Source organism: Cryptomeria japonica, unplaced genomic scaffold, assembly GCF_030272615.1.
Source record: "Cryptomeria japonica unplaced genomic scaffold, Sugi_1.0 HiC_scaffold_207, whole genome shotgun sequence".
NCBI lineage: Eukaryota > Viridiplantae > Streptophyta > Pinopsida > Cupressales > Cupressaceae > Cryptomeria > Cryptomeria japonica.
The window spans coordinates 107501-130000 of NW_026729029.1; the positions used below are offsets into that span (position 1 = coordinate 107501).

Consider the following 22500-nt stretch of genomic DNA (forward strand, 5'->3'; position numbering starts at 1 on the left):
GCCCGGTTGTTGGGTGCGCTCCCACCCTGGCGCGCGCGAAGTTGGAAGTTGGGTTAATTGCCCGGGCGCGCACCTTCGCCAGGGTGGGCACCTTGGTGCGCACACCTTGGCTGGGCTGCGCACCAGGGCGGGCTCAAGATGGCACCAGCATTCCCTTTTTCTCACTATCTTTCAAAACGGAAATTTTAAAATCTCATTTTTTTTTGCCTTTTTCTGGAAATTAGTGAAGGCAGCGCATCAAAGGTGCGCACCTCGCTGCCCACCACGGTGCGCAACGCCGGTGGGCACCCGGGAGTGCTTCGAAGTGTGCTCCAAGGTGCTGCGTGCACGTTGTCGGAGCCCGGTTTGCCCCGGGTGCGCACCTCGCGTGCACCTTCGTCGGGGTGGGCACCTTGGCTGGGTTTGCCCCGGCTGCGCTCCGAAGCGGGGTTATTGGAGCGCCGCCTCTTTTTTTGTCGGAGCGTTTGGTGGGGTTTCTCGCATTGGCTCTTCCGAGGCCCGGTTGCCACCCTGGCGCGCACGAAGTCGGAAGTAGGGTTAATTGCCCGGGTGCGCACCTTTGCCAGGGTGGGCACCTTACCTGGGCTGCGCACCAGGGCGGGCTCAAGATGGCACGCGCGTTCCGTTTTTTTCACTATCTTTCAAAACGGAAATTTTAAAATCTCCTTTTTTTTTTGCCTTTTCTGGAAATTAGTGAAGGCAGCGCATCAAAGGTGCGCACCTCGCTGCCCACCTTGGTGTGCTCTGAGGTGCGCACCCGGGAGCGCTACGAAGTGTGCTCCAAGGTGCGGCGTGCACGTTGTCGGAGCCCGGTTTGCCCCGGGTGCGCACCTCGCCTGCACCTTGGCCGGGGTGGGCACCTTGGCTGGGTTTGCCCAGGGTGCGCTCCGAAGCGGGGTTACTGGAGCGCCCCCTCTTTTTTTGTCAGAGCGTTTGGTGGGGTTTCTCGCATTGGCTCTTCCCAGGCCCGGTTGTTGGGTGCGCTCCCACCCTGGCGCGCGCGAAGTTGGAAGTTGGGTTAATTGCCCGGGCGCGCACCTTCGCCAGGGTGGGCACCTTGGTGCGCACACCTTGGCTGGGCTGCGCACCAGGGCGGGCTCAAGATGGCACCAGCATTCCCTTTTTCTCACTATCTTTCAAAACGGAAATTTTAAAATCTCGTTTTTTTTTTGCCTTTTATGGAAATTAGTGAAGGCATCGCATCAAAGGTGCGCACCTCGCTGCCCACCTTGGTGTGCTCCGAGGTGCCCACCACGGTGCGCAACGCCGGTGCGAACCCGGGAGCGCCCCGATGTGTGCTCCAAGGTGCGGCGTGCACGAAGTCGGACCCCGGTTTGCCCCGGGTGCGCACCTCGCGTGCACCTTGGTGCGCACACCTTGGCTGGGTTGCGCGGCCTGGTGGGCACCATGGTGCGCACCAAGGAGCGCTCCGAAGTGTGCTCCAAGGTGCGGCGTGCACGAAGTCGGAGCCCGGTTTGCCCCGGGTACGCACCTCGCGTGCACCTTCGCCGGGGTGGGCACCTCGGCTGGGTTGCGCGCCCTGGTGCGCACCAAGGAGCGCTCCGAAGTGTGCTCCAAGGTGCGGCGTGCACGAAGTCGGAGCCCGGTTTGCCCCGGGTGCGCACCTTCGCCGCGGTGCGCACCATGGCGTGCACGAAGTCGGAGCCCGGTTTGCCCCGGGTGCGCACCTCGCGTGCACCTTCGGCGGGGTTGCGCGCCCTGGTGGGCACCATGGTGCGCACCAAGGAGCGCTCCGAAGTGTGCTCCAAGGTGCGGCGTGCACGAAGTCGGAGCCCGGTTTGCCCCGGGTGCGCACCTCGCGTGCACCTTCGGCGGGGTTGCGCGCCCTGGTGGGCACCATGGTGCGCACCAAGGAGCGCTCCGAAGTGTGCTCCAAGGTGCGGCGTGCACGAAGTCGGAGCCCGGTTTGCCCCGGGTGCGCACCTCGCGTGCACCTTCGCCGCGGTGGGCACCATGGCGTGCACGAAGTCGGAGCCCGGTTTGCCCCGGGTGCGCACCTCGCGTGCACCTTCGCCGGGGTGGGCACCTCGGCTGGGTTGCGCGCCCTGGTGCGCACCAAGGAGCGCTCCGAAGTGTGCTCCAAGGTGCGGCGTGCACGAAGTCGGAGCCCGGTTTGCCCCGGGTGCGCACCTCGCGTGCACCTTCGCCAGGGTGGGCACCTCGGTGCGCACACCTTCTCAATGTTTTCTTGCCTTTTCTGGAAATTGGTGAAGGCAGCGCATCAAAGGTGCGCACCTCGGTGTGCTCCGAGGTGCGAACCCGAGAGCGCTCCGAGGTGCCCACGAAGTCGAAAGTCGGGTTAATTGCATTGTTTTCCCCGGGTGCGCTCCGAGGTGCGCAACATCGGCGCGCACCAAGGAGGGCTCCGAAGTGTGCTCCAAGGTGCGCACGATGGCGTGCACCTCTGGTGCGCACGATTCGGAGCTCGGTTTGACCGGGGTGCGCACACCTTGGCTGGGTTGCGCACCTTTTGTGCGCTCCAAGGTGCGCACGAAGTCGGAGCTCGGTTTGCCCCGGGTGCGCACCTTCGCCAGGGTGCGCACCTTGATGCGCACGCCTTGGCTGGGCTGCGCACCTTGGTGGGCGCCATGGTGCGCACCTTTCGTGCGCTCCAAGGTGCGCACGAAGTCGGAGCTCGGTTTGCCCCGGGTGCGCACCTTGGTGGGCGCCATGGTGCACTCCGAGGTGCCCAAGATTGGTGCGCACCAAGGAGCGCTCCGAAGTGCGCTCCAAGGTGCGCGCGAAGTCGAAAGTTGGGTTAATTGTCCGGTTTGCCTCGGGTGCGCACCTTGCGTGCACCTTCGCCAGGGTGGGCGCCTTGGTGCGCACACCTTGGCTGGGCTGCGCACACCTTGGCACCCGCGTTTCCTTCATTTTAAATTTTTTTTTTTTACAATCTCTCAAGTGGGAAATTCTATAATCTCAACTTTTTTTGCCTTTTCAGGAAACTTTTGAATGGAGCGCATCATTGGTGCGCTCCGAAGTGTGCTCCAAAGCTCTCTCCAGCTGCGTGCACCTGCCCCGGCCGCGCACCCGGCCCCGCCCAGCTTCGCTCACCTGTCCCGGGCGTCTGGTGCGGAACCTTAGAGTAAGAAACATCACCGTGCACCTTGGCCAACGTGCGCGACTCGACCGAGCGCGCACTGGCCGAGGTGCACACCGATTTCACCTGGGTGCGCGCGCAGCACCTCGGGCGCACCGGGGTGCGCGCACAACGCCCGGGTTGCACCGTGGCCTGTGTGCTCGGGGCGCCTCGGGTGCGCGCTCGGTGTCGCCCCCGCGCGCGCGGTAGTGCGGGCAGCGCACCCCGGCCCGGCCCGGCCCCGACGAGAACGCAAACGGGCAAAAGGTTTATTCAAATAGCATTGCGATGCCCGGCGAAAAACTAAAAAAGGGTGCAACACCGGGACTTCCCGGGAGGTCACCCATCCCAGTACTACTCCGGCCCAAGCGCGCTTAACTGCGGAGTTCTGATGGGATCCGGTGCACTAACGCTGGTATGATCGCACCCGTTATGAGCTTGTCGCAGTGTGTACTTAGCAAACCGCGACCCACGTGCGAATCCACCCCGGCCACCCACCCCCGTCGAGGTGCACACCCTCCCTCGCGAAGTGCGCCCCGTTCGCCAAGTGTGAGCCCTGCCCGGGTGCGCGCACCTTGCTAGGGCGTCGGGTGTGCACCCGGCCCGGCCTACGTGCGTGCACCTGTAGGGGGCGTCGTGTGCGTGCAGTGTCCCGTCTGCAACGCGGTGCCCACACACCACCTCGGGCGCAACGACCTGCGCTCACATGTGGGCCGAGTGCACCTTGGTGCATGTTCGGGGCGCCTCGGGTGCACGCTCGATCTTGCCCCGGTGCACCAAGGCGCTCGGTTTGCCCCGGGTGCGCACTTGGTGCAAGGTGGGCACCCAAAATAGGGATCAAGCACCAAAACACAAGTTTCGGGATGCAAAATGGGACCCAAGGACCACAAATGCGTTCCAAGACCCATGATGGGTCCACGAGAACAAAAATGTGTTCCGAGACTTAATAAACAAATATTGGGTTTTAGGAGAAGAAACATGCTCTGATGCCCAAAACGAGAATCGACCCCGAAAAGGCCACAGGCCAAAAGTGGGATGCGAGACAAAAAAAAATGGGACCCGAGGACCAAAATTGGGTTCCCAGGTCGAAGACAGGGCAACCGGACAAGAAACGACCTCTAAGGCTCGAAATGAGTCCCGACGACTAAAACTTGACAAGAAGCACCCATCAGGCACCCAACTCGACACCCATGGGATGCCGACCCACCCGGGCTTCCACCTAGCACACCTTGGCACCCACCCACCCTCGCACCCAACCTCGCACCCAACTTAGCACCTTTGAACCCACATTGGCACTCACCCTGACCCTGGCACCTTGGAACCCACATTGGCACTCACCTTGACCCTGGCACCCACCTTTGCACTCACCTTGGGACCCACCCTGGCTCCCACCTCGGCACCCACCCAGACACCCACCTTGGTTCCTTGGCACCCACCTTGGATCCTTGGCACCCACCCCGACACCCACCTTGGCACGCAACTTGGCTACTTGCCACCCACCTTGGCTCCTTGACGCCCACCCCGACAACCACCCCGTGACCTACCCTGGCTAGGGTTGGTGCACACCCACCCTGGTGCCCACCTTGGCACCCACCCTATGACCCACCTTGGCACGCACCTTAGTACCCACCCCGTTACCCACCCTAGGACCCACCCCGTGACCCACCTTGGCCAGGGTGGGTGCCTTGGTGCGCACAACTTGCCTGGGCTGCACACCAGGGCGGGCTCAAGATGGCACCCGCGTTCCGTTTTTTTCACTATCTTTCAAAACGGAAATTTTAAAATCTCATTTTTTTCTTTTTTTTGCCTTTTCTGGAAATTAGTGAAGGCAGGGCATCAAAGGTGCGCAATGCTGGTGCGAACCCGGGAGCGCTCCGATGTGTGCTCCAAGGTGCGGCGTGCACGAAGTCCGAGCCCGGTTTGCCCCGGGTGCGCACCTCGCGTGCACCTTCGCCGGGGTGAGCACCTTGGCTGGGTTGCGCGCCCTGGTGCGTACCAAGGAGCGCTCTGAAGTGTGCTCCAAGGTGCGGCGTGCACGAAGTCGGAGCCCGGTTTGCCCCGGGTGTGCACCTCGGGTGCGCACCTCGCGTGCACCTTCGCTGCGGTGGGCACCTTGGCTGGGTTGCGCGCCTTGGTGGGCACCATGCAGTGCACGAAGTCGGAGCCCGGTTTGCCCCGGGCGCGCACCTCCGCCAGGGTGGGCACCTTGGTGCGCACAACTTGCCTGGGCTGCGCATCAGGAAGGGCTCAAGATGGCACCCGCGTTCCGTTTTTTTCACTATCTTTCAGAACGGAAATTTTAAAATATCGTTTTTTTTTGCCTTTTCTGGAAATTAGTGAAGGCAGCGCATCAAAGGTGCGCAACGCTGGTGCGAACCTGGGAGCGCTCCGATGTGTGCTCCAAGGTGCGGCGTGCACGAAGTCGGAGCCCGGTTTGCCTCGGGTGCGCCCTGGTGGGCACCATGGTGCGCACCAAGGAGCGCTCCGAAGTGTGCTCCAAGGTGCGGCCTGCACGAAGTCGGAGCCCGGTTTGCCCCGGGTGTGCACCTCGGGTGGGCACCTTGGTGCGCATGCCTTGCCTGGGCTGCGCACCAGGGCGGGCTCAAGATGGCACCCGCGTTCCTTTTTTTTCACTATCTTTCAAAACGGAAATTTTAAAATCTCATTTTTTTTTGCCTTTTTCTGGAAATTAGTGAAGGCAGCGCATCAAAGGTGCGCACCTCGCTGCCCACCACGGTGCGCAACGCCGGTGGGCACCCGGGAGTGCTTCGAAGTGTGCTCCAAGGTGCTGCGTGCACGTTGTCGGAGCCCGGTTTGCCCCGGGTGCGCACCTCGCGTGCACCTTCGTCGGGGTGGGCACCTTGGCTTGGTTTGCCCCGGCTGCGCTCCGAAGCGGGGTTATTGGAGCGCCGCCTCTTTTTTTGTCGGAGCGTTTGGTGGGGTTTCTCGCATTGGCTCTTCCGAGGCCCGGTTGCCACCCTGGCGCGCACGAAGTCGGAAGTAGGGTTAATTGCCCGGGTGCGCACCTTTGCCAGGGTGGCACCTTACCTGGGCTGCGCACCAGGGCGGGCTCAAGATGGCACGCGCGTTCCGTTTTTTTCACTATCTTTCAAAACGGAAATTTTAAAATCTCCTTTTTTTTTTGCCTTTTCTGGAAATTAGTGAAGGCAGCGCATCAAAGGTGCGCACCTCGCTGCCCACCTTGGTGTGCTCTGAGGTGCGCACCCGGGAGCGCTACGAAGTGTGCTCCAAGGTGCGGCGTGCACGTTGTCGGAGCCCGGTTTGCCCCGGGTGCGCACCTCGCCTGCACCTTGGCCGGGGTGGGCACCTTGGCTGGGTTTGCCCAGGGTGCGCTCCGAAGCGGGGTTACTGGAGCGCCCCCTCTTTTTTTGTCAGAGAGTTTGGTGGGGTTTCTCGCATTGGCTCTTCCCAGGCCCGGTTGTTGGGTGCGCTCCCACCCTGGCGCGCGCGAAGTTGGAAGTTGGGTTAATTGCCCGGGCGCGCACCTTCGCCAGGGTGGGCACCTTGGTGCGCAAACCTTGGCTGGGCTGCGCACCAGGGCGGGCTCAAGATGGCACCAGCATTCCCTTTTTCTCACTATCTTTCAAAACGGAAATTTTAAAATCTCGTTTTTTTTTTGCCTTTTATGGAAATTAGTGAAGGCATCGCATCAAAGGTGCGCACCTCGCTGCCCACCTTGGTGTGCTCCGAGGTGCCCACCACGGTGCGCAACGCCGGTGCGAACCCGGGAGCGCCCCGATGTGTGCTCCAAGGTGCGGCGTGCACGAAGTCGGACCCCGGTTTGCCCCGGGTGCGCACCTCGCGTGCACCTTGGTGCGCACACCTTGGCTGGGTTGCGCGGCCTGGTGGGCACCATGGTGCGCACCAAGGAGCGCTCCGAAGTGTGCTCCAAGGTGCGGCGTGCACGAAGTCGGAGCCCGGTTTGCCCCGGGTGCGCACCTTCGCCGCGGTGGGCACCATGGCGTGCACGAAGTCGGAGCCCGGTTTGCCCCGGGTGCGCACCTCGCGTGCACCTTCGCCGGGGTGGGCACCTCGGCTGGGTTGCGCGCCCTGGTGCGCACCAAGGAGCGCTCTGAAGTGTGCTCCAAGGTGCGGCGTGCACGAAGTCGGAGCCCCGTTTGCCCCGGGTGTGCACCTCGGGTGCGCACCTCGCGTGCACCTTCGCTGCGGTGGGCACCTTGGCTGGGTTGCGCGCCTTGGTGGGCACCATGCAGTGCACGAAGTCGGAGCCCGGATTGCCCCGGGCGCGCACCTCCGCCAGGGTGGGCACCTTGGTGCGCACAACTTGCCTGGGCTGCGCACCAGGAAGGGCTCAAGATGGCACCCGCGTTCCGTTTTTTTCACTATCTTTCAGAACGGAAATTTTAAAATCTCGTTTTTTTTTGCCTTTTCTGGAAATTAGTGAAGGCAGCGCATCAAAGGTGCGCAACGCTGGTGCGAACCTGGGAGCGCTCCGATGTGTGCTCCAAGGTGCGGCGTGCACGAAGTCGGACCCCGGTTTGCCCCGGGTGCGCACCTCGCGTGCACCTTGGTGCGCACACCTTGGCTGGGTTGCGCGCCCTGGTGGGCACCATGGTGCGCACCAAGGAGCGCTCCGAAGTGTGCTCCAAGGTGCGGCGTGCACGAAGTCGGAGCCCGGTTTGCCCCGGGTGCGCACCTCGCGTGCACCTTCGCCGCGGTGGGCACCATGGCGTGCACGAAGTCGGAGCCCGGTTTGCCCCGGGTGCGCACCTCGCGTGCACCTTCGCCGGGGTGGGCACCTTGGTGTGCAGACCTTGGCTGGGTTGCGCGCCCTGGTGGGCACCATGGTGCGCACCAAGGAGCGCTCCGAAGTGTGCTCCAAGGTGCGGCCTGCACGAAGTCGGAGCCCGGTTTGCCCCGGGTGTGCACCTCGGGTGGGCACCTTGGTGCGCATGCCTTGCCTGGGCTGCGCACCAGGGCGGGCTCAAGATGGCACCCGCGTTCCTTTTTTTTCACTATCTTTCAAAACGGAAATTTTAAAATCTCATTTTTTTTTGCCTTTTTCTGGAAATTAGTGAAGGCAGCGCATCAAAGGTGCGCACCTCGCTGCCCACCACGGTGCGCAACGCCGGTGGGCACCCGGGAGTGCTTCGAAGTGTGCTCCAAGGTGCTGCGTGCACGTTGTCGGAGCCCGGTTTGCCCCGGGTGCGCACCTCGCGTGCACCTTCGTCGGGGTGGGCACCTTGGCTGGGTTTGCCCCGGCTGCGCTCCGAAGCGGGGTTATTGGAGCGCCGCCTCTTTTTTTGTCGGAGCGTTTGGTGGGGTTTCTCGCATTGGCTCTTCCGAGGCCCGGTTGCCACCCTGGCGCGCACGAAGTCGGAAGTAGGGTTAATTGCCCGGGTGCGCACCTTTGCCAGGGTGGGCACCTTACCTGGGCTGCGCACCAGGGCGGGCTCAAGATGGCACGCGCGTTCCGTTTTTTTCACTATCTTTCAAAACGGAAATTTTAAAATCTCCTTTTTTTTTTGCCTTTTCTGGAAATTAGTGAAGGCAGCGCATCAAAGGTGCGCACCTCGCTGCCCACCTTGGTGTGCTCTGAGGTGCGCACCCGGGAGCGCTACGAAGTGTGCTCCAAGGTGCGGCGTGCACGTTGTCGGAGCCCGGTTTGCCCCGGGTGCGCACCTCGCCTGCACCTTGGCCGGGGTGGGCACCTTGGCTGGGTTTGCCCAGGGTGCGCTCCGAAGCGGGGTTACTGGAGCGCCCCCTCTTTTTTTGTCAGAGCGTTTGGTGGGGTTTCTCGCATTGGCTCTTCCCAGGCCCGGTTGTTGGGTGCGCTCCCACCCTGGCGCGCGCGAAGTTGGAAGTTGGATTAATTGCCCGGGCGCGCACCTTCGCCAGGGTGGGCACCTTGGTGCGCACACCTTGGCTGGGCTGCGCACCAGGGCGGGCTCAAGATGGCACCAGCATTCCCTTTTTCTCACTATCTTTCAAAACGGAAATTTTAAAATCTCGTTTTTTTTTTGCCTTTTATGGAAATTAGTGAAGGCATCGCATCAAAGGTGCGCACCTCGCTGCCCACCTTGGTGTGCTCCGAGGTGCCCACCACGGTGCGCAACGCCGGTGCGAACCCGGGAGCGCCCCGATGTGTGCTCCAAGGTGCGGCGTGCACGAAGTCGGACCCCGGTTTGCCCCGGGTGCGCACCTCGCGTGCACCTTGGTGCGCACACCTTGGCTGGGTTGCGCGGCCTGGTGGGCACCATGGTGCGCACCAAGGAGCGCTCCGAAGTGTGCTCCAAGGTGCGGCGTGCACGAAGTCGGAGCCCGGTTTGCCCCGGGTACGCACCTCGCGTGCACCTTCGCCGGGGTGGGCACCTCGGCTGGGTTGCGCGCCCTGGTGCGCACCAAGGAGCGCTCCGAAGTGTGCTCCAAGGTGCGGCGTGCACGAAGTCGGAGCCCGGTTTGCCCCGGGTGCGCACCTTCGCCGCGGTGCGCACCATGGCGTGCACGAAGTCGGAGCCCGGTTTGCCCCGGGTGCGCACCTCGCGTGCACCTTCGGCGGGGTTGCGCGCCCTGGTGGGCACCATGGTGCGCACCAAGGAGCGCTCCGAAGTGTGCTCCAAGGTGCGGCGTGCACGAAGTCGGAGCCCGGTTTGCCCCGGGTGCGCACCTCGCGTGCACCTTCGGCGGGGTTGCGCGCCCTGGTGGGCACCATGGTGCGCACCAAGGAGCGCTCCGAAGTGTGCTCCAAGGTGCGGCGTGCACGAAGTCGGAGCCCGGTTTGCCCCGGGTGCGCACCTCGCGTGCACCTTCGCCGCGGTGGGCACCATGGCGTGCACGAAGTCGGAGCCCGGTTTGCCCCGGGTGCGCACCTCGCGTGCACCTTCGCCGGGGTGGGCACCTCGGCTGGGTTGCGCGCCCTGGTGCGCACCAAGGAGCGCTCCGAAGTGTGCTCCAAGGTGCGGCGTGCACGAAGTCGGAGCCCGGTTTGCCCCGGGTGCGCACCTCGCGTGCACCTTCGCCAGGGTGGGCACCTCGGTGCGCACACCTTCTCAATGTTTTCTTGCCTTTTCTGGAAATTGGTGAAGGCAGCGCATCAAAGGTGCGCACCTCGGTGTGCTCCGAGGTGCGAACCCGAGAGCGCTCCGAGGTGCCCACGAAGTCGAAAGTCGGGTTAATTGCATTGTTTTCCCCGGGTGCGCTCCGAGGTGCGCAACATCGGCGCGCACCAAGGAGGGCTCCGAAGTGTGCTCCAAGGTGCGCACGATGGCGTGCACCTCTGGTGCGCACGATTCGGAGCTCGGTTTGACCGGGGTGCGCACACCTTGGCTGGGTTGCGCACCTTTTGTGCGCTCCAAGGTGCGCACGAAGTCGGAGCTCGGTTTGCCCCGGGTGCGCACCTTCGCCAGGGTGCGCACCTTGATGCGCACGCCTTGGCTGGGCTGCGCACCTTGGTGGGCGCCATGGTGCGCACCTTTCGTGCGCTCCAAGGTGCGCACGAAGTCGGAGCTCGGTTTGCCCCGGGTGCGCACCTTGGTGGGCGCCATGGTGCACTCCGAGGTGCCCAAGATTGGTGCGCACCAAGGAGCGCTCCGAAGTGCGCTCCAAGGTGCGCGCGAAGTCGAAAGTTGGGTTAATTGTCCGGTTTGCCTCGGGTGCGCACCTTGCGTGCACCTTCGCCAGGGTGGGCGCCTTGGTGCGCACACCTTGGCTGGGCTGCGCACACCTTGGCACCCGCGTTTCCTTCATTTTAAATTTTTTTTTTTTACAATCTCTCAAGTGGGAAATTCTATAATCTCAACTTTTTTTGCCTTTTCAGGAAACTTTTGAATGGAGCGCATCATTGGTGCGCTCCGAAGTGTGCTCCAAAGCTCTCTCCAGCTGCGTGCACCTGCCCCGGCCGCGCACCCGGCCCCGCCCAGCTTCGCTCACCTGTCCCGGGCGTCTGGTGCGGAACCTTAGAGTAAGAAACATCACCGTGCACCTTGGCCAACGTGCGCGACTCGACCGAGCGCGCACTGGCCGAGGTGCACACCGATTTCACCTGGGTGCGCGCGCAGCACCTCGGGCGCACCGGGGTGCGCGCACAACGCCCGGGTTGCACCGTGGCCTGTGTGCTCGGGGTGCCTCGGGTGCGCGCTCGGTGTCGCCCCCCGCGCGCGCGGTAGTGCGGGCAGCGCACCCCGGCCCGGCCCGGCCCCGACGAGAACGCAAACGGGCAAAAGGTTTATTCAAATAGCATTGCGACGCCCGGCGAAAAACTAAAAAAGGGTGCAACACCGGGACTTCCCGGGAGGTCACCCATCCCAGTACTACTCCGGCCCAAGCGCGCTTAACTGCGGAGTTCTGATGGGATCCGGTGCACTAATGCTGGTATGATCGCACCCGTTATGAGCTTGTCGCAGTGTGTACTTAGCAAACCGCGACCCACGTGCGAATCCACCCCGGCCACCCACCCCCGTCGAGGTGCACACCCTCCCTCGCGAAGTGCGCCCCGTTCGCCAAGTGTGAGCCCTGCCCGGGTGCGCGCACCTTGCTAGGGCGTCGGGTGTGCACCCGGCCCGGCCTACGTGCGTGCACCTGGAGGGGGCGTCGTGTGCGTGCAGTGTCCCGTCTGCAACGCGGTGCCCACACACCACCTCGGGCGCAACGACCTGCGCTCACATGTGGGCCGAGTGCACCTTGGTGCATGTTCGGGGCGCCTCGGGTGCACGCTCGATCTTGCCCCGGTGCACCAAGGCGCTCGGTTTGCCCCGGGTGCGCACTTGGTGCAAGGTGGGCACCCAAAATAGGGATCAAGCACCAAAACACAAGTTTCGGGATGCAAAATGGGACCCAAGGACCACAAATGCGTTCCAAGACCCATGATGGGTCCACGAGAACAAAAATGTGTTCCGAGACTTAATAAACAAATATTGGGTTTTAGGAGAAGAAACATGCTCTGATGCCCAAAACGAGAATCGACCCCGAAAAGGCCACAGGCCAAAAGTGGGATGCGAGACAAAAAAAAATGGGACCCGAGGACCAAAATTGGGTTCCCAGGTCGAAGACAGGGCAACCGGACAAGAAACGACCTCTAAGGCTCGAAATGAGTCCCGACGACTAAAACTTGACAAGAAGCACCCATCAGGCACCCAACTCGACACCCATGGGATGCCGACCCACCCGGGCTTCCACCTAGCACACCTTGGCACCCACCCACCCTCGCACCCAACCTCGCACCCAACTTAGCACCTTTGAACCCACATTGGCACTCACCCTGACCCTGGCACCTTGGAACCCACATTGGCACTCACCTTGACCCTGGCACCCACCTTTGCACTCACCTTGGGACCCACCCTGGCTCCCACCTCGGCACCCACCCAGACACCCACCTTGGTTCCTTGGCACCCACCTTGGATCCTTGGCACCCACCCCGACACCCACCTTGGCACGCAACTTGGCTACTTGCCACCCACCTTGGCTCCTTGACGCCCACCCCGACAACCACCCCGTGACCTACCCTGGCTAGGGTTGGTGCACACCCACCCTGGTGCCCACCTTGGCACCCACCCTATGACCCACCTTGGCACGCACCTTAGTACCCACCCCGTTACCCACCCTAGGACCCACCCCGTGACCCACCTTGGCCAGGGTGGGTGCACCCACCCTGGTGCCCACCTTGGCACCCACCCATCCTAGCACCCAGCCTGTGACCGGGCTTGGAACCCAACCTTGCACCCGCACCCGTCTTGGCCAGTGTGGGTGCGCACCCATCCTGGCACCCACGTTGTGACACACCCTTTAACCCACGCACCCTAGCACCCACGTTGGCACCCACCTTGGAACCCAACCTAGCAACTTGGCACCCACCCCGTGACCCACCTTGGCATCCACCATAGCAGTCGCCGACTTGGCACCCACCTCGGCACCCACCTTGACACTTGTGGACCCACCTTGCCACTCACCCTAGCATCGACCCATCCTAGCACCCACCCTGGCACCTTTGCACCCTAGCACTCACCCATCCTAGCACCTAACCTGTGACCCACCTTGACACTCACCCTCGCACCCACCTTGGAACCCAACCTAGCACCCACCCACCCTGACACCAACCCTAGCACCTACCCACCCTTGCACCCACCCTGTGACCCATCTTGGCACCCACCCATCCTACCACTCAACCTATCACCCACCTTCTCACCCACCTTGGCATCCACCTTAGCACCCACCCACACTGGCACCTTGGCACCCACCTCGGGCAAGGTGGGTGCACACCCACCCTGGCACCCAATTTAGAACCCACCGAGCATGTTACCCACCTTGGCACCCACATTGCAGCCCACCCTAGTACCCACCCTATGACCCACATTGGCATCCACACCCTAGCACCCAGGCACCTCGACACCCGCCTTGACACCCACCCTAGCACTGAACCTGTGACCCACCTTGGAACTCACCCTAGAACCCACCCACCCTGTGAACCACCTTGGCATCCACCTTAGCACCCACCCACCTTGGCACCCACTCTAGCACTCACCCATCCTAACACCCAACTTGTTACCCACCTTGGCACCCGCCCTCGCGTCCACCTTGAAACCCACCCTAGCACCCACCCACGCAGGAGCCCACCTTGGCACCCAACCTAACACCCACGCATCCTGGCACCCAACTTGTGACCCACCTTGGAACCCACCCTAGTACCCACCTTTGAACCCACTATATCACCAACCCACCTTGGCACCCACCCTATGACCCTCTTTGGAATCCACCCTAGCACGCACCCACCCTGGCACCCACCATGGAGCGCACCCTAGCACCCACCCACCTCGGCACGCACCTCAACACCCACCTTGGTGTGCGCACTGCGCCAACCTCTCAAAGACCCTATGTGGTGCGCTCCAAAGTGTACACCTTTGGTGCGCTCCAAGGTGCGCACCTTTGGTGCACACCGAGGTGCACACCAAAGTGTGCACCGAGGTGAGCACCAAAGTGCACTCCAGGGTGCACACCAAGGCGTGCACCTTTGGTGCGGTCAATGCAAACGAATTCGGAAGTTGGGGTCGATGTCCTAATCGCTGCTGCAGACTACACGTATGAGAATCGGACAAATAGCTTTATATAGGGGAGGTGTTGCGTTTGATGGGTCGACTCCCCTGGTTGTGTGCACTGCACCAACTTCAAAGACCCTGTCTTGTTTAAGAAGTCAAAAGTTGGGGTGGATGTCCTAATCATTGCTGCAGTCTACGCATGTATGAGAATCAGACAAATAGCTTATATAGGGGAGGTGTTGCATTCGGTGGGTTGACTCCCCTGGTTGTGCGCACTGCGCCAACCTCAAAGACCCCGCATAGCAGAAGAAGTCGGAAGTCGGATTTTGGTGAGCACCAAGGCGTGCACCTTTGGTGCGGTCAACGCAGACGAATTCAGAAGTTGGGGTGGATGTCCTAATCGTTGTTGCAGGCTACACATGTATGAGAATCAGACAAATAGCTTATATAGGGGAGGTGTTGGGTTTGATGGGTCAACTCCCTTGGTTGTGCGCATTACGCCAACCTCAAAGACCTTGTTTTCGTTAAGAAGTCAAAAGTTGGGGTCAATGTCCTAATGGCTCCTGCAGGCTACACATGTATGAGAATCGGACAAATAGCTTATATAGGGGAGGTGTTGGGTTTGATGGGTCGACTCCCCTGGTTGTGCGCATTACGTCAACCTCAAAGACCTTGTTTTCGTTAAGAAGTCAAAAGTTGGGGTCGATGTCCTAATTGCTCCTGTAGACTACACATGTATGAGAATCAGACAAATAGCTTATATAGGGGAGGTGTTGGGTTTGATGGGTTGACTCCCCTAGTTGTTCGCATTACACCAACCTCAAAGACCTTGTTTTCGTTTAGAAGCCGAAAGTTGGGGTCGATGTCCTAATTGCTCCTGCAGGCTACGCATGTATGAGAATCAGACAAATAGCTTATATAGGGGAGGTGTTGGGTTTGATGGGTCGACTCCCCTGGTTGTGCGCATTGCGCCAACCTCAAAGACCCTGCATTGCGGATGAAGTCGAAAGTCAGAGTTTGGTGTGCTACAAGGTGTGGTCGAAGGTGCTCACCTAGGTGTGCACCTTTGGAGCACAGGAAAAGTGCCCTCCAAAAGTGCGCACCTTTGGAGTGCACAAAAGTGCCCTCCAAAAGTGCGCACCTTTGGAGCGCAGAAAAGTGCCCTCCAAAAAGTGCCCTCCAAAAGTGCGCACCTTTGGAGCGCAGAAAAGTGCCCTCCAAAAAGTGCCCTCCAAAAGTGCGCACCTTTGGAGCGCAGAAAAGTGCCCTCCAAAAAGTGCCCTCCAAAAGTGCGCACCTTTGGAGCGCAGAAAAGTGCCCTCCAAAAAGTGCCCTCCAAAAGTGCGCACCTTTGGAGCGCAGAAAAGTGCCCTCCAAAAAGTGCCCTCCAAAAGTGCGCACCTTTGGAGCGCAGAAAAGTGCCCTCCAAAAAGTGCCCTCCAAAAGTGCGCACCTTTGGAGCGCAGAAAAGTGCCCTCCAAAAAGTGCCCTCCAAAAGTGCGCACCTTTGGAGCGCAGAAAAGTGCCCTCCAAAAAGTGCCCTCCAAAAGTGCGCACCTTTGGAGCGAGAAAAGTGCCCTCCAAAAAGTGCCCTCCAAAAGTGCGCACCTTTGGAGCGCAGAAAAGTGCCCTCCAAAAGTGCGCACTTTTGGTGCGCACCAAGGCGCTGGTTCGGTCGTTGCAGGCGAGTTCGGAAGTTGGGGTCGATGTCCTGAGCGGAGGTGCAAACTACACAGGTGTCGGAATCGGACAAATAGCTTATATAGGGGAGGTGTATGCTTCGATGGGTCGACTCCCCAGGTTGAGCGCACCGCGCCAACCTCAAAGACCCTACGGTATGGATGAAGTCGGAAGTTGGGTCCGATGACCGATTCGATTAGTAGGTATGCTCATGAGGTCGGAATTTGGGTCCGATGACCTGCCATGTGCAGGAAGGCGAATGTTGACACTGTGCGTTGCAAGGTGCACACCAAGGCGCTGGTGCGGTCTTTTTAGTCGAGTTCGGAAGTTGGGGTCGATGTCCTGATCGGAGGTGCAAGCTACACAGGTGTGGGAATCGGACAAATAGCTTATATAGGGGAGGTGTATGCTTCGTTGGGTCGACTCCCCGGGTTGAGCGCACCGCGCCAACCTCAAAGACCCTACGGTATGGATGAAGTCGGAAGTTGGGTCCGATGACCGATTCGATATGTAGGCATACTCGCGAGGTCGGAATTTGGGTCCGATGACCTGCCACGTGCAGGAAGGCGAATGTTGGCACTGTGCGTTGCAAGGTGCGCACCAAGGCGCTGGTTCGGTCGTTGGAGGCGAGTTCGGAAGTTGGGGTCGATGTCTTGATCGGAGGTGCAAACTACACAGGTGTGGGAATCGGACAAATAGCTTATATAGGGGAGGTGTATGCTTCGTTGGGTCGACTCCCCGGGTTGAGCGCACCGCGCCAACCTCAAAGACCCTACGGTATGGATGAAGTCGGAAGTTGGGTCCGATGACCGATTCGATATGTAGGCATACTCGCGAGGTCGGAATTTGGGTCCGATGACCTGCCATGTGCAGGAAGGCGAATGTTGGGACTGTGCGTCGCAAGGTGCGCACCAAGGCGCTGGTGCCGTCGTTGCAGTCGAGTTCGGAAGTTGGGGTCGATGTCCTGGTCAGAGGTGCAAACTACACAGGTGTGGGAATCGGACAAATAGCTTATATAGGGGAGGTGTATGCTTCGATGGGTCGACTCCCTGGGTTGAGCGCACCGCGCCAACCTCAAAGACCCTACAGTATGGATGAAGTCGGAAGTTGGGTCCGATGACCGATTCGATACGTAGGCATATTGGCGAGGTCTGAATTTGTGTCCGATGACCTGCCATGCGCAGGAAGGCGGAATTTGGGTCCGATGACCGAGTTGATGGCGTGCCATGCGCAGAAAGGCGGAATTTGGGTCCGATGACCGAGTTGATGTTGATGGCCCGCCATGCACAGGAAGGCGGAATTTGGGTCCGATGACCGATTTGAAGGCGTGCCATACGCAAAAAGGCGGAGTTTGGGTCCGATGACCGAGTTGATATTGATGGCCCGCCATGCGCAGGAAGGCGGAATTTGGGTCCGATGACCTGACATACGCATGGAGTCCGACTCGGGGGCCGATGTTCGATTCGATGACTTGCATTGTGGGTAAAGTCGGAAGTTGTGGTCTTTGACCCGATTCGATGACCAGACTTCGGCTGCTTGAGAATCGGACAAATAACTTATATAGGGGAGGTAGTGTTCTCGAGCATCCTCCCCCCGTGCCCGTTTATGTCGATTGATGCTGGTGCTCGACTGGTTGGAGCGCTCGGATGCAAAAATCTTGCACCAGGATTTATCGATTGTGATGGACACGGCAAGTCTCCTGATTGCTATGCAGGAGCTCATCGTGAATCTCTATGCGGCCTTGGTATGGACTCGACCTGCGGAATGGTTCGGCAATGGTAGTCGCTCCAACACGTCCTTGCAATGGCCACAGAGGTGATTCGACTAGAGCTCCAGTCTAGCTTTTGGGTTGCTTGGCGGACTGGTATAGCCGCGATCGAGTTCCGGCCATGAACGTTTTAGATAGCTCTTGGGCTTTCTGGGACGGAAGTCGGAAGTTTGGGCTGTTGTCCGATTTGATGACCATTCTTCGGATGTGTGAGAATCGGACAAATAACTTATATAGGGGACTGTGTTGTCTCACGCAGCCCCCTCCGTGCCCCTCTATCTCGACCGATGTTGGTGCTTGAAAGGGTTGGGATCGCTCGGATTTATAAACGTGAACCACCATTTGTCGAGTGTGAGGGACGCGGCAGGTCTCCTAAATGCTATGCGGGCGCTCTCTGAGAATCTCTATCCGGCCTCGACACAGACTAGTCTTGCTGAATGGTTTGGCACTGGTAGTCGATCCAACACGTCGTTGTTGTGGCCGCCTAGGCGATTCGATTCGAGCCCCCGTCTAGCTTTTGGGTTGCTTGGCGGATTTTGCCCTATCCGCAAGTGAGCTCGGTCCCTAAACGTTCGAGAAACCCGATTGCTATGCGCCGACTCTCTTTCTTGCGAGCCTCCATCTAGCTTTTGGGTCTCTACGGAACGGAAGTCGGAATCTGGGACCGTTGTTTGATTCGACGAGGCAGACTACGGTTGTGCGAGAATCGGACAAATAACTTATATAGGGGAGGTGTTGACTGGAGCATTCTCCCCCGTGCCCCTCTAACTCGACCAATGCTGGCGCTCGAACGGTGGTAGCGCTCGGATTTTCATTGAGCGCCAGCATTGGTCGATTTAGAGGGGCATGCGAGATTCCCGAATGCTATGCGAGGGCTCTAACGGAAATGTCTATTGGTTTCGGTATGGATGCAATTGCGAGTGGTTCGGCAAAGGTAGTCGTTCCGATGCGTCCATGTCGTGGCCAAATCGATAATTCGATTTGAGCCCTCGTATAGCATTTGGGTCTCTCGATGTGATTCCGCATTCCAGTCCCTTTGGGCACTGCTTGAGCCGCATCCCAGGGGGTTCCCTTCCCAATAATCTGCCTCGCAACCCGATTGCTATGCGGTGAGGCTCCTCGGCCGCCTCGGAACTATCTGTGTATCAGACGCATCGCGGGATAAGGGGTTGGCAACGGTAGTCGCCCCAAGCGCGTCCGATGCTTGGACCATTCCGAGGCGGCCCTGAAGCCTCTTCCGTCTAGCCGTTGGGTCCTTCTCGCCGCATCCCTCGCCTCGCAACCCGATTGCTATGCGGTGAGGCTCCTCGGCCGCCTCGGAACTATCTGTGTATCGGACGCGTCGCGGGATAAGGGGTTGTCACTGGTAGTCGCCCCAAGCGCGTCCGATGCTTGGACCATTCCGAGGCGGCCCTGAAGCCTCTTCCGTCTAGCCGTTGGGTCCTTCTCGCCGCATCCCTCGCCTCGCACCCCGATTGCTATGCGGTGAGGCTCCTCGGCCGCCTCGGAACTATCTGTGTATCGGACGCGTCGCGGGATAAGGGGTTGTCATTGGTAGTCGCCCCAAGCGCGTCCGATGCTTGGACCATTCCGAGGCGGCCCTGAAGCCTCTTCCGTCTAGCCGTTGGGTCCTTCTCGCCGCATCCCTCGCCTCGCACCCCGATTGCTATGCGGTGAGGCTCCTCGGCCGCCTCGGAACTATCTGTGTATCGGACGCGTCGCGGGATAAGGGGTTGTCATTGGTAGTCGCCCCAAGCGCGTCCGATGCTTGGACCATTCCGAGGCGGCCCTGAAGCCTCTTCCGTCTAGCCGTTGGGTCCTTCTCGCCGCATCCCTCGCCTCGCACCCCGATTGCTATGCGGTGAGGCTCCTCGGCCGCCTCGGAACTATCTGTGTATCGGACGCGTCGCGGGATAAGGGGTTGTCACTGGTAGTCGCCCCAAGCGCGTCCGATGCTTGGACCATTCCGAGGCGGCCCTGAAGCCTCTTCCGTCTAGCCGTTGGGTCCTTCTCGCCGCATCCCTCGCCTCGCACCCCGATTGCTATGCGGTGAGGCTCCTCGGCCGCCTCGGAACTATCTGTGTATCGGACGCGTCGCGGGATAAGGGGTTGTCACTGGTAGTCGCCCCAAGCGCGTTCGATGCTTGGACCATTCCGAGGCGGCCCTGAAGCCTCTTCCGTCTAGCCGTTGGGTCCTTCTCGCCGCATCCCTCGCCTCGCACCCCGATTGCTATGCGGTGAGGCTCCTCGGCCGCCTTGGAACTATCTGTGTATCGGACACGTCGCGGGATAAGGGGTTGTCACTGGTAGTCGCCCCAAGCGCGTCCGATGCTTGGACCATTCCGAGGCGGACCCGAAGCCTCTTCCGTCTAGCCGTTGGGTCCTTCTCGCCGCATCCTTCGCCTCGCACCCCGATTGCTATGCGGTGAGGCTCCTCGGCCGCCTCGGAACTATCTGTGTATCGGACGCGTCGCGGGATAAGGGGTTGTCACTGGTAGTCGCCCCAAGCGCGTCCGATGCTTGGACCATTCCGAGGCGGACCCGAAGCCTCTTCCGTCTAGCCGTTGGGTCCTTCTCGCCGCATCCCTCGCCTCGCACCCCGATTGCTATGCGGTGAGGCTCCTCGGCCGCCTTGGAACTATCTGTGTATCGGACGCGTCGCGGGATAAGGGGTTGTCACTGGTAGTCGCCCCAAGCGCGTCCGATGCTTGGACCATTCCGAGGCGGACCCGAAGCCTCTTCCGTCTAGCCGTTGGGTCCTTCTCGCCGCATCCCTCGCCTCGCACCCCGATTGCTATGCGGTGAGGCTCCTCGGCCGCCTTGGAACTATCTGTGTATCGGACGCGTCGCGGGATAAGGGGTTGTCACTGGTAGTCGCCCCAAGCGCGTCCGATGCTTGGACCATTCCGAGGCGGACCCGAAGCCTCTTCCGTCTAGCCGTTGGGTCCTTCTCGCCGCATCCCTCGCCTCGCACCCCGATTGCTATGCGGTGAGGCTCCTCGGCCGCCTTGGAACTATCTGTGTATCGGACGCGTCGCGGGATAAGGGGTTGTCACTGGTAGTCGCCCCAAGCGCGTCCGATGCTTGGACCATTCCGAGGCGGCCCCGAAGCCTCTTCCGTCTAGCCGTTGGGTCCTTCTCGCCGCATCCCTCGCCTCGCACCCCGATTGCTATGCGGTGAGGCTCCTCGGCCGCCTTGGAACTATCTGTGTATCGGACGCGTCGCGGGATAAGGGGTTGTCACTGGTAGTCGCCCCAAGCGCGTCCGATGCTTGGACCATTCCGAGGCGGCCCCGAAGCCTCTTCCGTGTAGCCGTTGGGTCCTTCTCGCCGCATCCCTCGCCTCGCACCCCGATTGCTATGCGGTGAGGCTCCTCGGCCGCCTTGGAACTATCTGTGTATCGGACGCGTCGCGGGATAAGGGGTTGTCACTGGTAGTCGCCCCAAGCGCGTCCGATGCTTGGACCATTCCGAGGCGGACCTGAAGCCTCTTCCCTCTAGCCGTTGGGGCTTTCTCGCCGCATCCCTCGCCTCGCACCCTGATTGCTATGCTGTGAGGCTCCTCGGCCGCCTTGGAACTATCTGTGTATCGGACGCATCGCGGGATAAGGGGTTGGCAGTGGTAGTCGCCCCAAGCGCATCCGATGCTTGGACCATTCCGAGGCGGCCCTGCAGCCTCTTCCGTCTAGCCGTTGGGGCCATCTCGCCGCATCCCCCACCTCGCACCACGATTGCTATGCGGTGAGGCTCCTTGGCCGCCTCGGAACTATCTGTGTATCGGACGCATCGCGGGATAAGGGGTTGTCACTGGTAGTCGCCCCAAGCGCGTCCGATGCTTGGACTATTCCGAGGCGGCCCTGCAGCCTCTTCCGTCTAGCCGTTGGGGCCATCTCGCTGCATCCCCCACCTCCTCGGCCGCCTCGGAACTATCTGTGTATCGGACGCATCGCGGGATAAGGGGTTGGCAGTGGTAGTCGCCCCAAGCGCGTCCGATGCTTGGACTATTCCGAGGCAGCCCTGCAGCCTCTTCCGTCTAGCCTTTGGGGCCATCTCGCCGCATCCCTCGCCTCGCACCCCGATTGCTATGCGGTGAGGCTCCTCAGCCGCCTGGGAACTATCTTCGTATCGGACGCATCGCGGGATAAGGGGTTGTCACTGGTAGTCGCCCCAAGCGCGTCCGATGCTTGGACTATTCCGAGGCGGCCCTGTGGCCTCTTCCGTCTAGCCGTTGGGGCCATCTCGCCGCATCCCCCACCTCGCACCCCGATTGCTATGCGGTGAGGCTCTTCGGCCGCCTTGGAACTATCTTCGTATCGGACGCATCGCGGGATAAGGGGTTGTCACTGGTAGTGGCCCCAAGCGCGTCCGATGCTTGGACTATTCCGAGGCGGCCCTGCAGCCTCTTCCGTCTAGCCGTTGGGGCCATCTCGCCGCATCCCCCACCTCGCACCCCGATTGCTATGCGGTGAGGCTCCTCGGCCGCCTTGGAACTATCTTCGTATCGGACGCATCGCGGGATAAGGGGTTGTCACTGGTAGTCGCCCCAAGCGCGTCCGATGCTTGGACTATTCCGACGCGGCCCTGTGGCCTCTTCCGTCTAGCCGTTGGGGCCATCTCGCCGCATCCCCCACCTCGCACCCCGATTGCTATGCGGTGAGGCTCCTCGGCCGCCTTGGAACCATCTTCGTATCGGACGCATCGCGGGATAGGGGGCTGTCACTGGTAGTCGCCCCAAGCGTGTCCGATGCTTGGACCATTCCTAGGCGGCCCTGAAGCCTCTTCCGTCTAGCCGTTGGGGCCTTCCCGCCCCATCCCTCGCCTCGCACCCCCGATTGCTATGCGGTGAGGCTCCTCGGCCGCCTTGGAACCATCTGTGTATCGGACACATCGCGGGATAAGGGGTTGGCACTGGCAGTCGCCCCAAGCGCGTCCGATGCTTG

The 22500-nt window shown here is 60.9% G+C and overlaps 2 non-coding genes across 2 annotated transcripts; both read right to left on the bottom strand.

Moving 5' to 3' along the window:
- Nucleotides 1-3413: 3413 nt before the first annotated feature.
- Nucleotides 3414-3532, bottom strand: LOC131868486 (5S ribosomal RNA). The gene has a single exon (XR_009366938.1). It is a non-coding gene; the product is annotated as a 5S ribosomal RNA (ribosomal RNA).
- Nucleotides 3533-11350: 7818 nt separating this feature from the next.
- Nucleotides 11351-11469, bottom strand: LOC131868459 (5S ribosomal RNA). Its single transcript, XR_009366912.1, has one exon. It is a non-coding gene; the product is annotated as a 5S ribosomal RNA (ribosomal RNA).
- Between the last annotated feature and the right edge of the window lie 11031 nt (nt 11470-22500).